The sequence below is a fragment of the Phaenicophaeus curvirostris genome, chromosome 16 (genome assembly GCF_032191515.1).
Source record: "Phaenicophaeus curvirostris isolate KB17595 chromosome 16, BPBGC_Pcur_1.0, whole genome shotgun sequence".
Taxonomy (NCBI): Eukaryota; Metazoa; Chordata; class Aves; order Cuculiformes; family Cuculidae; genus Phaenicophaeus; species Phaenicophaeus curvirostris.
Window position 1 is genome coordinate 6,947,794 of NC_091407.1, and position 12,292 is coordinate 6,960,085.

The window sequence follows — 12,292 nt, forward strand, 5'->3', positions numbered from 1 at the left end:
AGACTATCGCACACTGGGATCTTGCCTGGAAAATATAGGACAAAGCAGGAGGCAAGAAGCTTATCTGCTACTGTCGTGACCTACAGTGTTTGGGGGGGAGGATTTGGGGCAGCAGATGGGATTTCCTAGACCTTGTGCGTAAGCCCAGTGCTAGCTCCACACCCCAGGCCAGCAGGGATGAGCACACCTTTAGCTTTTACCATGGGGTGCTCCAAAAGGAGTGGGAAAGGGCAGCGTCCCTGGGCTTCCCACAGGGCTCACAGCAGCCAGGAGAAACCATGGATCCCTTTCTGCTCTTCTCATTCCACTACCAGAACTCAGCTCTCCTTTCCCCTCACTCCCAGGGTGGATTATTTTAGGACAGGGAGGAAGAAAGAGCAGCAGCGTCCAATAGCTGCTCATAGCAGGTGGGCTGAACATCCCAGGGGTCAGACGGGTGCCTCTCACAACCAGAACCTTTCCCAAAGGGCTCAGCACAGCCAAAGAGCCCAACTGGCTTCTTACATAAATGACATCAGGGCAGCGCCTCTGAGACCACCAGACCAGGCAGCAGATGCTCCGAGGCAAAATCCACCCTGTCCTGAGCAGACGTCACCTAATCAGCACATTGGCTTCTTCCCAAGGCGGTCTTGGGGCACACAGTAAATATCTTACATAAGCACCTCTGGCCCAGGGTCGGATCCAGTTCAGCCTTGATGCACAGAAATGTCCTGGATAGAGGCACAGGAGGTGGTCTGAGGGGCCAGAAGGGTCCTTCCCTATCACAGACCTGTTATAGGCTGTAGAACCCCTTGTGACCCACAGCTTTGCCAGGGGATGCTCCAGGAAAAACCCTCGTGTATGGAGAAAAGCCACCCATCCCCAACGGCAATAAAAGGACTGAAAAAGGGGTCAAAACCACAGGTCACTTCTGCCCCAAAACAATTTGTCCTCCAGGAGTCGGTAGCAGGGTATGTATCTGGAGACCTCAGCAGCCCTTCGTAGCAAGGCCAGTCCTTCCAGCTCAGCCACAGCTGCCTAGCTGGACCTTAAGTACCTTCTGTGATGGAGACATTACACTTAGCCTGGAGACCTCTGCCAGCGCTCGGCTCTCACCGCTTGGGAAGTTTCAGATCCCAGCCTCCTTTGTTGTAGGTGAGCCCCTAGATTTGGGTGTTGGCCAAAGGCACAGCAGAGATCCTTCCTTTTCATTCCAAGCAGCTCCCAAGAGGCTGCTGGAGTTGGGAAGCTGGAGAGAGCCCATAGGTGGACACAGCCAGGGGTAAAAGCACTTGGGGCATCAGCAGGCTTCAAAGGATAACCTGTGACCATCTACAGCACTTAAACTGTCAACTGGCTTTCCCTCCAGGTTGCTTCATAAGGTGAAAACTGAGGCAGTAGCCTCACTGGCAGAGCCTAATTCCTCCTTCAACATCCTCCCTCCAGGCTCGCATCTCTGAGGGATTTACCTGCATGGCTGCACAGGGTATTTGGTCAAAAAAAAATCCAAATAAGCGTGCTCAAGCCTCACTATTGCCTTTGCCTGCCTGCACTCTCCTTGTGGGACCTGTCCATCCCTGGGGCATCACTTTTCTGCCAAACCAGATCCCACACGAGCACAGAGAGCTCAAAACATCAGCAGGAAGATGCTCAGAGGCGCAGGCAGCAAGCGGCCGAGGGAGCAGACAGGACACAACCTGCCCTCTGCCTGCCCCAGCCTCCCCGTTCCTCTTTGACAGATCACTTAAACGCTTTGGCCACTGACAACCCGTCCCTGTCTTTCACAAGAGGCATTTCACGCCAGCCCTCGCTGCTAAATAAAGCAGCTCGAGTATTGCTTGCACCACCCTGGGTGAGGAACAAGGTTAAACTCATCCCTGCAGCAACAGCACGAGGCGCTTCTCCATCAGCCCTGCAACCGCTGGCCCAGGGCTTGGGCAGAAAATAGAGTCGGGTGGAGAATTTGGGTCTCTGTTGCTACAGCTGGCAAAGAGAAAAACGTCAGCAAATATTTGTGCTCTCCTGTTGTTGGCAAAGCCTCTTCAGCCCATCACTGGCTGCTCACAGGCAGCTCTCAGGCTTTGGGAAAGAGTAAGTGGCTCCTTCTACCTGTGTAGCCACAACCCTCAGATCCAGCATACAGCAATAAATATAAATCTTAATGAATTGCTCAAATTGACGTGGAGCTGTTGGAGTGAGTCCAGAGGAGGCCACGAGAATGGTCCAAGGGCTGGAGCACCTCACCCATGAGGACAGGCTGAGAGAGTTGGGGTTGTTCAGCCTGGAGAAGAGAAGGCTCTAGGGAGACCTTAGAGCAGCTTCCAGCACTGAAAGGGGCTTTAGGAAAGCTGGGAACAGACTTTTTAGCAAGGGTTGAGCTCTTCTGTGACTTGTTGAGCAAAATAAAACCGTACATTCAGATAGACGCAAATTATTTTTCAGTCAAAGACAAGAATATAAATGTTTTTTTCCATGATGCTTAAAACAGTGTGTTTGATGCAAAATGAAGCAGCTCCTTTCCAGGTTATTGCATCCATTTGTAAAATCACAGTTCTCTAGATGTGTCTAAAGGCATTTTCCAAACCAAGAAAGGCAAAGCTCCATTTAAATAAATTAATCTCCAAACAAGGTACTCTGACTCCTCTTGAAAATAAACCTTCACATTTCTGAAAGTCAAAGCGAAGCACCGTGATCTTCTCCAATATTTCCCTCCCCCATTTTGTGCAATCACACGTATTTTCCAAATGCCATGTGAGTGTGGGATTGGCTCCAGCCTCTGCAGCACCGGTGCGGAGCGCACACAACTGCCGGCACACGCCAGATCAAAGCCGCGGTTTGGCCGTAGGGGCAGAGCAACCAGGCATAGCCAAGGGCAGGGAGTTCCTAAAGAGGTGGAAAAAGGCTCTTTCCATTCTCCCAAGGTATTCACCCCCTCCAGAGATGAATCCAGGAATCCCATTTGGGATGTGGGTTTTGCGGGACAGTTCACATCAGGCACTATCTGCTGCTCTCGGATGTTCCAATGAGATGACTTGAAAGGACCAGGGAGGGAAATTTTCATACTGAGCTGTTAAGGATCTTCCTACAACTCTCCCTTCCAGAGGGGACCTCACCCTCTGCCACACAGAGACAGCACCTTGCGTGGGGACAGCAAGATGTGAATCAAAGAGCATCACATAGACGAGGGAATCAAAGAGCATCACATAGACGAGGTGCAGTGCTCGGAGACGGCATGATCCAGGCCCCTGGGAGAATAAGAAAGCCCTTCCTTGCCACAGCAGCCTGTGCCTTAAACTCAGCCCTGCTGGGCTGGTAATTTGGCTCTCAGCAGGTATATATGCACATGACAGAGGAGAAATGTAGATGTGTTCTTCCCTAAGGGCTGCAGCCACAACAGGCACTTCTCAAAGATGCTTTACAATTCCTCGGCTTTTCCCCTCCGTCCTGGATAATAAAAGACAAAGCAGCAAAGGGCTTCCCAGAGCCCAGCCCCAAGACACCAGGGCCCCTGAGCTGCCTCATCTCCTTTGATGGAAGGGAGCTTCCCAGCGTACATTTTTAGGTTGGTTTATCAAGGATCAAACTGTGCCACTCCTCAGAAAATCTTCCACCTCTGCTCCATCAAAGAAAAAGAAGTACATTTTAAAACCCCCAGTGTTTAACAAGAGAGCTGCAGGGAGGGTACTTGACTGATTGAGTTTTTACCTGGCCCTTACAGGCAAGCTAAGGTACTTAACATAGAAATGAGGTTTAGTCACAGCAAGGCATTTGGGATTAGAGTTGACTGAAGAAACTCTGATGGAACCACGTTCCTCCCAAATATGCACTTCTGTCAAAATTGAAATGCTTTGTGAGATTGAATAGGTTTAGCCAGAAGTTCATTTGCTAAAGAAAATCAGGGAGCGGGTGCAGGAAAATGTGTTGAATGAAAAAAAATGTGCTTTTCCTTGTGAGCCGTGCTGTGTGTGTGTTGTTAGAGAGATTTTTTTGGTTTGTGTCTGAAGTCGTACATTACTCAGGGAAGAACCTAAAGAACTGTTTTCTCTCTAATGACAAATTTACCCAGACTCAGCAATTCCCCACTCCCTGCTGTCTCACAAGCTCATAGCCCTGAAGGCATTTACAGCTCTGCGAGAGACGCTTGCCATTGGACTACATGGCCAGCACGACTTGATAAAAAGCACACTATCAAAACCCCCCTGGAGTGAGCCTGGGGAGGCAAGAAAAGCCCAGCAGGACCTGAGCCAGCAGCGTAATTGCAAACAGAGCAGCTATGACCTTCACTAAGGTAAGTCCACAGCAGCAACTGGGAATTTCTTACCCCAACCTCTCACTTCTCGAGAAGCATCATCCCATTGGAAAGCAGCAGAAGGGATAAGGGAGAGGATGGGTGAATGCCTTGACTTTTATCCAGGCTGGCAGAGCCTAGGATTTCTGCAAGGCCATTGATTTCCATTTCCAAGTCATTCCTCTGCCAAAATCCAACAATGTTCCTGTTGGGTAAACCTGTTTCTCAAGTCTCTTGGTAAATGTTCATGCTCCTGGGCTGGATGGGCAAAATATCAGGGTCAGGTTTTTATCAGAAGGCAAGGACCTTCACTCAGGTCAGGCTCCCGCTGGGTTCTGGGGCTTCAGTTGGGGCATTGGTGGCGACTAATGACGGCCTGGGCTTCTCCTTATCCAAGAAAGCACCCTTGAGCACCTGCCCACTTACCAGGTAGGAGAAGGAGCACTGGGATTTTGGGGTGTTGGAGGCAGCAGCAACCCCCAGACCAGCCACGTAGATTTTGCACAGCAGTCACCTCCATGCTTATTTAGCAGATGCCCTCAGCCTCCCTTGCTCACCTCTGGGAGGCAGAGACTCCCCAAATTACCCCTGAAATCACACTTCCTGACAGTCCTGCCCAGAGAAGGCAGGATCAGAGGAGACACTCATCCAATGGCAGGAACCACAGGCAGAGCTGCCAGACCCAGCCACCTGGGACCTCAGCTCCAGCAAAGACCTCAACTTACAGCTAACCCCCTTCCCCAAGCCATAGGGGGCTACAAGCTACACAAGTGGTTTGGAGCAGGGGGGAACAACCAACAGCCTGTGGCCTGAGGGAGTAAATTGATGTTTTTCCTCCAGTCCTGTTAGCCGCTTGCTGCTGTTCAAAACCAAGTAGGAGGATTTGTCCCAGATCCCAGACAGAGGCATCTATGAACCCCCTGACTATGATCCCTGTAACCCCAGCTGCGTGCCCAGCCATTCAAAACAAGCAGTGCTGGGGGGGTTGTTTTTGTTGCTCCCTCCCCTTGCTTTGGGATGAGAGGACCTTTATAAAGGACTTCCGCTCAATCTCATTGCTAAGGGGACATTGCTGGTTTCTGCCATCACATCATGCTCTGAAGACAGATAGTTTTCTATCCGGGCTTAAAAAGAACTCTGTTTGCAGAACAGATCGAACAGCATGTGAAAAGAAGAAAAAAAAAATTAAAGAGAGAGATCTGTGATGTTTACTGGAAAAAAAATCCGCTCGTTTGTTTGGAGGAGGATTCCCGGCACGTACAATCTCAGGAACAAAAAGAGATGCTTGTTCTCTGCCGTGTTTGCAGGATGAGTCCTGTAAATATTATGGGGTGTTTGTGCTGTAGAGAAGATCACCTACCTGCCTCCTGAAACCACCCCTGGCATCCCCAAAATCACTGCTGAGGGGTCCAGACCCTAAACCCTTCCCTTTATATTCAATGACCAGCCTGTTCAAGAAGAAGTATCCACATTAATAAAATTCCTTTGGGCACAAGTTTTGGGAAGAAACACAGCTCCATCTGACCTTGCTGGTACTCAATGAGATGTAGGTCAAGTATTTTAATTGCCAAGTCACTAATCCCCCACACGAGCATTTCAATATTTCTATTGCATTGGACTTATTGCCTTGTGAAGCCGCAGGGGGAAAGAAGTAGCTGCCTGGATTGATGAGCTAGTAATTTCTGCCAAAATACAACGTTGGATACAACCGCTCAGGATGAATGGTTGTGACTGCAGGGAGAAGTAAGCGGAGCACAGGGAGTTGCTGCTCCACCAGCTGCATTTCTGGTTGGATTCAAAGCTTTTGCCACCTTCCCAAGACCCCAGGTGCATCCTCTGGCATCCAAGCACAACTATCCCCGACTTATGCAGGCAGCACATCCAACCCAAATACACCTTTCAAACCTCTCCTATCCTATCACCATCCAGAAACGGGGAGCAGAACAGTTGTTTTATTTTGATAAGCAACCAGATGGTGAACCAGCCCCACCAGCGTGAGCTCCTGCAAGCATCTCTCAGGCTCAGGCGCTTGCTGTGGTTTGTGTGTCTGCAATGCAGCCACCACCAGGCTGTAGCACTTGCTGCAACCCAAGACTCCTTCAGCAGGGAGAGAGCTAGCAAATTGCATCAATGGTCCCTGAGGAATTTGAAGAAATGGAGTGTAATTACCCATGATGAATTTGGCTTGCACAAAAGAAAAAAATACTACAGAAGGAGTCGTGGCTCCTGGGTCACACAGGGACAGGCAGGAGAAAAAAGGACCCTGAATCATCAACCCCAGACCCTGCCATCACCAGCTACCATGTCATGTAATCCAATACGGAAATCTGTCATGGAAATCTTAAAATTAGCCTAATTTTCTACCTCCTGCCACTGCTGGCATCCTTCTCTGTAGCTGCCTCCTTCCCACAGCGCTGAGGATGCTCTGCTCTAGGTGTGGATCCAGGGTGGGCTTCCCAAATGTCAGTGCACACAGAGGTCCCACATGGGCAGACAGCGCTCTCGCACAGCCAGAATTAACCCAGGGACAGCTTCCCTAGAGAAGAAGGAATACAGGGCAGGGAGAGGAGAAATGTGATCTAGAAAGCATTGCATTTTCAGGCCAGAAATAAAAGGTCAATTACTTTATAATCTCTTGGGTACAGCACTGGACTTGCGTGTTCAAACACGGCGCAACAAGACAAGGTCCTGGCCCAGAATAAAGATATCGCTGCAGATCTGGGAGCAAATAATAAATTCTGATGAAGACAGAGGTTGCGTCATTAAAATAGAGCAGGCTGGATTCTGCCCTTACATCTACCCCTGTAAATCCCAGACAAAGGATTTTCCAGATTACGTATACACATTCCTTTCCCTGCTGCTTCATTAAATAATACACAGTGCCCGTTTCCCAGCGCGCGCCAGAGCACTCGCCCCAGGCATGAAACGAGCAGGCAGCTGGTGCTTTGGACCTGAGGGGTATCCAGGGGAAAAAAAAGATGCCCTGGGTAAAGAAACGACTGTGGGTTTCCCCTCCGTCTCCCTCCCTTTTCCATTTGTCAGGAGGATGTGTCTTTGCTTTTGATGGAAAGCTGAAGTTGTGACACCAGCAGCCCATGAGGCTTGATGCATAGCGAGGAGAGTTTGGGCAATCTGAGTGCACCAGAGACCTGAGGCATGATACTGGCTGCTGGGGCATTTTTTGGAGATGCTTAATTTTCAGTCTCGCTTTTGCAAATGGGAAGAAAACTGATTTTTTTTTTTTTATTCCTCCTTGGGCTCATTCTGACAAAATTCTTTGGGCAGCTGATAGCAAGGGATGCTCTGGGTTTGAGATGCAGGAGCATGGAAGAAGCTGGTCCAGCTGCGGCACAGGGCTCACCCCTCTCCTTTGCTCCATTTCCCCTTGTCTTGCCGCTGTGAAAGGGAGCAGTTTGGGTAACTGTCTGATGCCCATCCCATAGAGAGCACAGTAAAGGTTAGAACAGAGGATGCTGGATCTCTGGACCGGGCTGGTCCTCCAGTGCCTGAAACCTCACTGCTATCCCACGGGGACGATTATCAAATGAGAGAGTTAGTCATCCCGACCCAAAGCCATTAGTTACAAAACAGGGAGGAGGGCTTACAGCTCTTATGCTTGAACATGTTAGCTCAGCCCTTCAGGGAACTCCTGATGTGCCAGAGCATCTAATCTCTGCAAATCACTTTTATTCTGCCTTGCTCTGGGTTTTCCTTTTTAATCAACTTAATCTTTATTCATGAGGTGTGTTGCTGCATTACAGAAACTCCCAGATCCTGAGCATCAGGCTCAGGGAACGGAAATTGGGGAAATTTGGTGTTTGTTCCAGACGGGGCTTAAGGTCTGGAGCAATTTATCTGGACTCATGGCAGGGCCCAGCACTCCTCCATGTCCCGGCAGAGAGGAAGAAGAAATGGGAAACAACCCAAGGACACAGAGGACAAGAACTACACCCCAAGGCTCAGCACGTCTCGTTGCTCTACTTAATCAGCAAGGTCCATGCTCACCTTGCCTTGCTGATGGAGTCTTAAAAAAAGACTATATATATATATACTTGAAATAAATATAACGAATTAAAGGGATCAAAGAAATGAGAAATCAGCAAGTGACAGCAACATGAAACAAAGAAGAAAGAAAGTGCTAATGGGATTTCGAGGGGAGAAGTGGGGCAGGAGGGAAGCTTGGCCCCCACAGAGAGCTGCGATACCAAGACTCCACAACCTGTCCCACGTGGGCTGAGCCTGTTCCTCTGATCCATCCCCACTAAAGGCAGAGTTTCATGAGCCATCTCCAAAGAGGGATGTAGGCACAGCACGGCAGAACAGAGCACAGTGTGATACTCAACACAAGCTCCCAAGAACAGGCTGGGAAACACCAGCGCTGTCACTTCTATTTTGGGAAGATGAAAGCAATTCCCATGCACGGTTCCCTGGAAGCAAAAGGCCATCATTTAGGGGTTCCCAAGAGGTGCTGGCTGAGCGTTACCCCATCCCCTCAACTCAACCCCAAAGCGCTCCCAGTCTCCCCAGTACAAAGAGCAGCGCTCAGCAGCCTGCAGTACATCCTCCAAGGATCAGCTTTTCCCCCTAGCCACGATCTAAGGGTACTAATGGGATTATAATTCCTCTAATGAGCTGCAATTAATTAATTACCTTGTTAGCACAAGAGTTTTACATTTTTTGGCAAACACAGTGCCATTTTCTAGCTAGAGGGAGGCTCTCTCCCAGCACGATCAGGCTCCGGACGCAGCTGCAGATGAGCCCCAGCTCAGTACTCAGCACACTCACTTTTTGCCCAGGGAGCTCATTCCCCTCTGCCTTGATCCACCACTGTTTGCACCTTAGGGAGAAGACCCTTGCAACAAGTACACAGCTCACAAATCTCCTCCAGGTTACAGGCAACCAAGCCATAGACATTAATTTGGATGGTTTGCAGACATCTCCACAAGAACATCAATTCTCTCTAGCAAATTTAACAAAAAAACCCCAAAACACACCACAAGCAGAGCACAAATGATACCAGGACCCTCTGCATTCCCTACAGAGCAGTAGAAATTCCTAAAAGCACCAAGGATGGAGGCAAAGCAGGCTGCAGGAGGGCAACATCTGAGCCAAATTAAGCAGCACACGAGCCCCACGATGCTCAGAGCCGAGCTGCAGCCTCCTGTGTGCCCGGGACACAGGATTGCAACCACGCACGGCAGCCACGTTTGGTGGCTGAGCCCAGCCTGTTCTCCCAGCTTGGCTTCTCCATTACCTCCACATTTAATAATTAAAGGACCAGTGTAAAAGCATTAAAGTTTCAGGGACTGACACGTTCTGAGAGAGATGGGAGGACACAAGGACGGACAAGAGCTGCTGCTAATTAACCCTGCACAGCACAGGCAGCAAAGAGCGTGTCCCTGCCCATCTGACCCCATGGACAAATCCTTTCCGTCCCACAAATTCTCCCCAGATCTGCTTTCCAAGAGCATCCACCCCAGACTACAAGAGAGGTTTGCCCAACATCAAATGCTTCTGAAAAAAGTCTTAATAGAGGAGGGATTCTTCCCAGGAAGCGCAGCTTTTTATAGAACTCGTGGCTTTGCATGGAGCCAGCTCTGAGCAAGGGTTATGAGTTACCTTTGGCTGGCTGCGGAGGCTGAACAGGAGGGCTCTTCTGCCGGAGCAGATGGAGCTGACGTGCCTGGGAGTCAGCCCAGCCCTGCTGCACTGACAGACTGTCCCACACCACCTCCCCCAACAATTCTGGGCTGAGACCCCCATGCAGGGGTGGAGGGGGACACCTGAGGGGCTGAGCCCCAGCAAAACTCATCCCATCACCAAACTCCCCACCAGGGAGTCCTTCTTCTCCTCCAGCACTTAACTTACCTCACTTATTTGCTCCAACACAGAGCTCAACAAGCTAGAGAGAGGATGCCTCACACACCCTTAAGCTCAGCTAGGCAGGGTACTGCCATCTTCCCTTAAATACTCACAGCAATTAAGCTAATTGCATCCCCCTGGGCAGCAGATGTTGATTCCCTGATTGCACAACCCAGGCTGCCCCAGGTCCCTCTGCATTTGGGTACACGTGAGCCCCTTGCACAAAGGAGAGGATCCTCCAGATAAAACCCTTTAGATACATTATTTGCTTTCAGGGTGTTTTTGAATACAACTGCAGCCTACAGCAGCCAGGGTTGGTGTGGGAGCAAGAGCCCACCCCTCCATGGAGCAGCAGAGGTTTGGGGTTTGTGGGTCACTGCCCATGGGATAGTAGGGCCAGGAGTGGTTTGGGGCTGAGAACGGGGACCAGGAGTGCTCAGGCAGCCCCTTTGACTTCCCTCTGCTTGCTGCATGTCCTTCAAAAATGAAGAGCTGTTTGCATTAGGAAGCACAGATGAGAAGAGCCATCCAAGCTGATGCTAAACCCGGAGTCGGGTTTTGGTGTGCCAGAACCATGGCTCAGCGATTAATCCTCCCCCACAACACTGCTTGGGCCCAGGCACAAGGGAGCATTACCTTGATTAAAAGAGATAGGTTAATGCAGCACTTGGTCCCAGCAGCTCTCCAGAAGAGCCAGGCAGGACCATCCCCTGTCATCAAATCCAGCTCCAAGAATTGCAAGTGATGGCAAGGAGCTCCATGGGTCCCCAGGACGCTTCTTGGCACCACAGGGCACCCTCTGCCTAATGCTCCTGGGGCCATCCCTCCTTGCTAGGCACCCAGAGGTTGTTTTCCTTATTAATCCAGCATTTGCTCCTCTGAGGATGCTTCTGCCCTTTCAAAGCATCTCCTGCTTTGTTGCCTGCCTTTTCAGACACTGCAGACGCAAAAGTCCCTGTTCTCCGTGCAGAGCCACCAGCCAGATGCCTGGCCTGGACGAGCACCAGCACCCCTGGGCACGACCTTGGAGACAAGCTAATTATGCCTCTGGTTGCGCTCTTTGTCTAGCCTGGGTCATTGTCCCACTTTCCAGCGTTGTTTCACCTCTTTTGACTTCCAAAGGGATTTTTTGAGAAGATTCTTTCATGGCAATATTATAAATGTGATGCTTTGTGTTTTGAAGGCCACCTTCTCAGAGCTGTCCAGGCACAGGTCTGTCCAGCTGCAATCAGCCCTGTCTTCCAGCTTTAGGCTAGCCCTTTCCCTTCCCATCTCTGGAAGCTGCAGCCACCTCCCACGGGGACCCTTCCCAACTCCCTTTTCCCTTTTAGTTTGCTTAACATCAAATATTTTATCACCTGTCTGGAGGGTTACTGGGGAGATTTCATATGATTGGAAATACTCAGAGCTGTGAGCTGCTCTTGAAGGTGCACCAAGCCCAGGGATGGCTGCAACCACCCTCACCCTGCATGGAAAAGCTGGGCAGAGGCCAGCCCCAGCCTTGCTAGCTTGTCCTGGCACCACCAAGCGCATTAGGTGTGCTTCGAATGTGCTTTTTTATATCATCATCCCTTTTTATTTGGGCCTCTGACCAAGCCGTGAACCTGCCCTGCTTCTCCAGAAGCTGCCAAGATCTGCTCGGCCTCTGCCAGCGGGGAGGGCTGGGATGCGCTGCGGCTGCTCGGCTGGCAGGCATCCACCCTCGACGCCGGCTCTGCTGTTTTGGCAGAGCGATGCTTGTCCCCGGAGCGTGGTGCGGGGCAGCAGAACCCGCTGGACCAGCCAAGAACATCAGCATCACGGACGGCGGCGGGGTGGAGAACAGGGGCTCGTGGCAGCGAGAGAGCCCAAGCTGGTGTCTCGGTCCCGTGGGCTCCCCGCGCTGCCCCACTTCCCCGCACCACGTGTCAGGATGATAAAGCCGAGCCGAGCTCACCGGAGCAGGCACAGCACCCAGCAACCCCCATAATTAATGGCAATGCCAGCACTTCCCTGCCAGGCCATGAATAAAACATCCTTTCTAAGGACCCAAACTTTGAAAAATCTTTTTTTTTCCTGTTAATTAAGTTTGATAGGACACTGCTGTGCTTTTGTTATTTTCTCCTCCTGCTTAAACAGGGGGGTGAAAGCTGGGTTAGGGCCCTAATTCCCTTTAGACTGGTG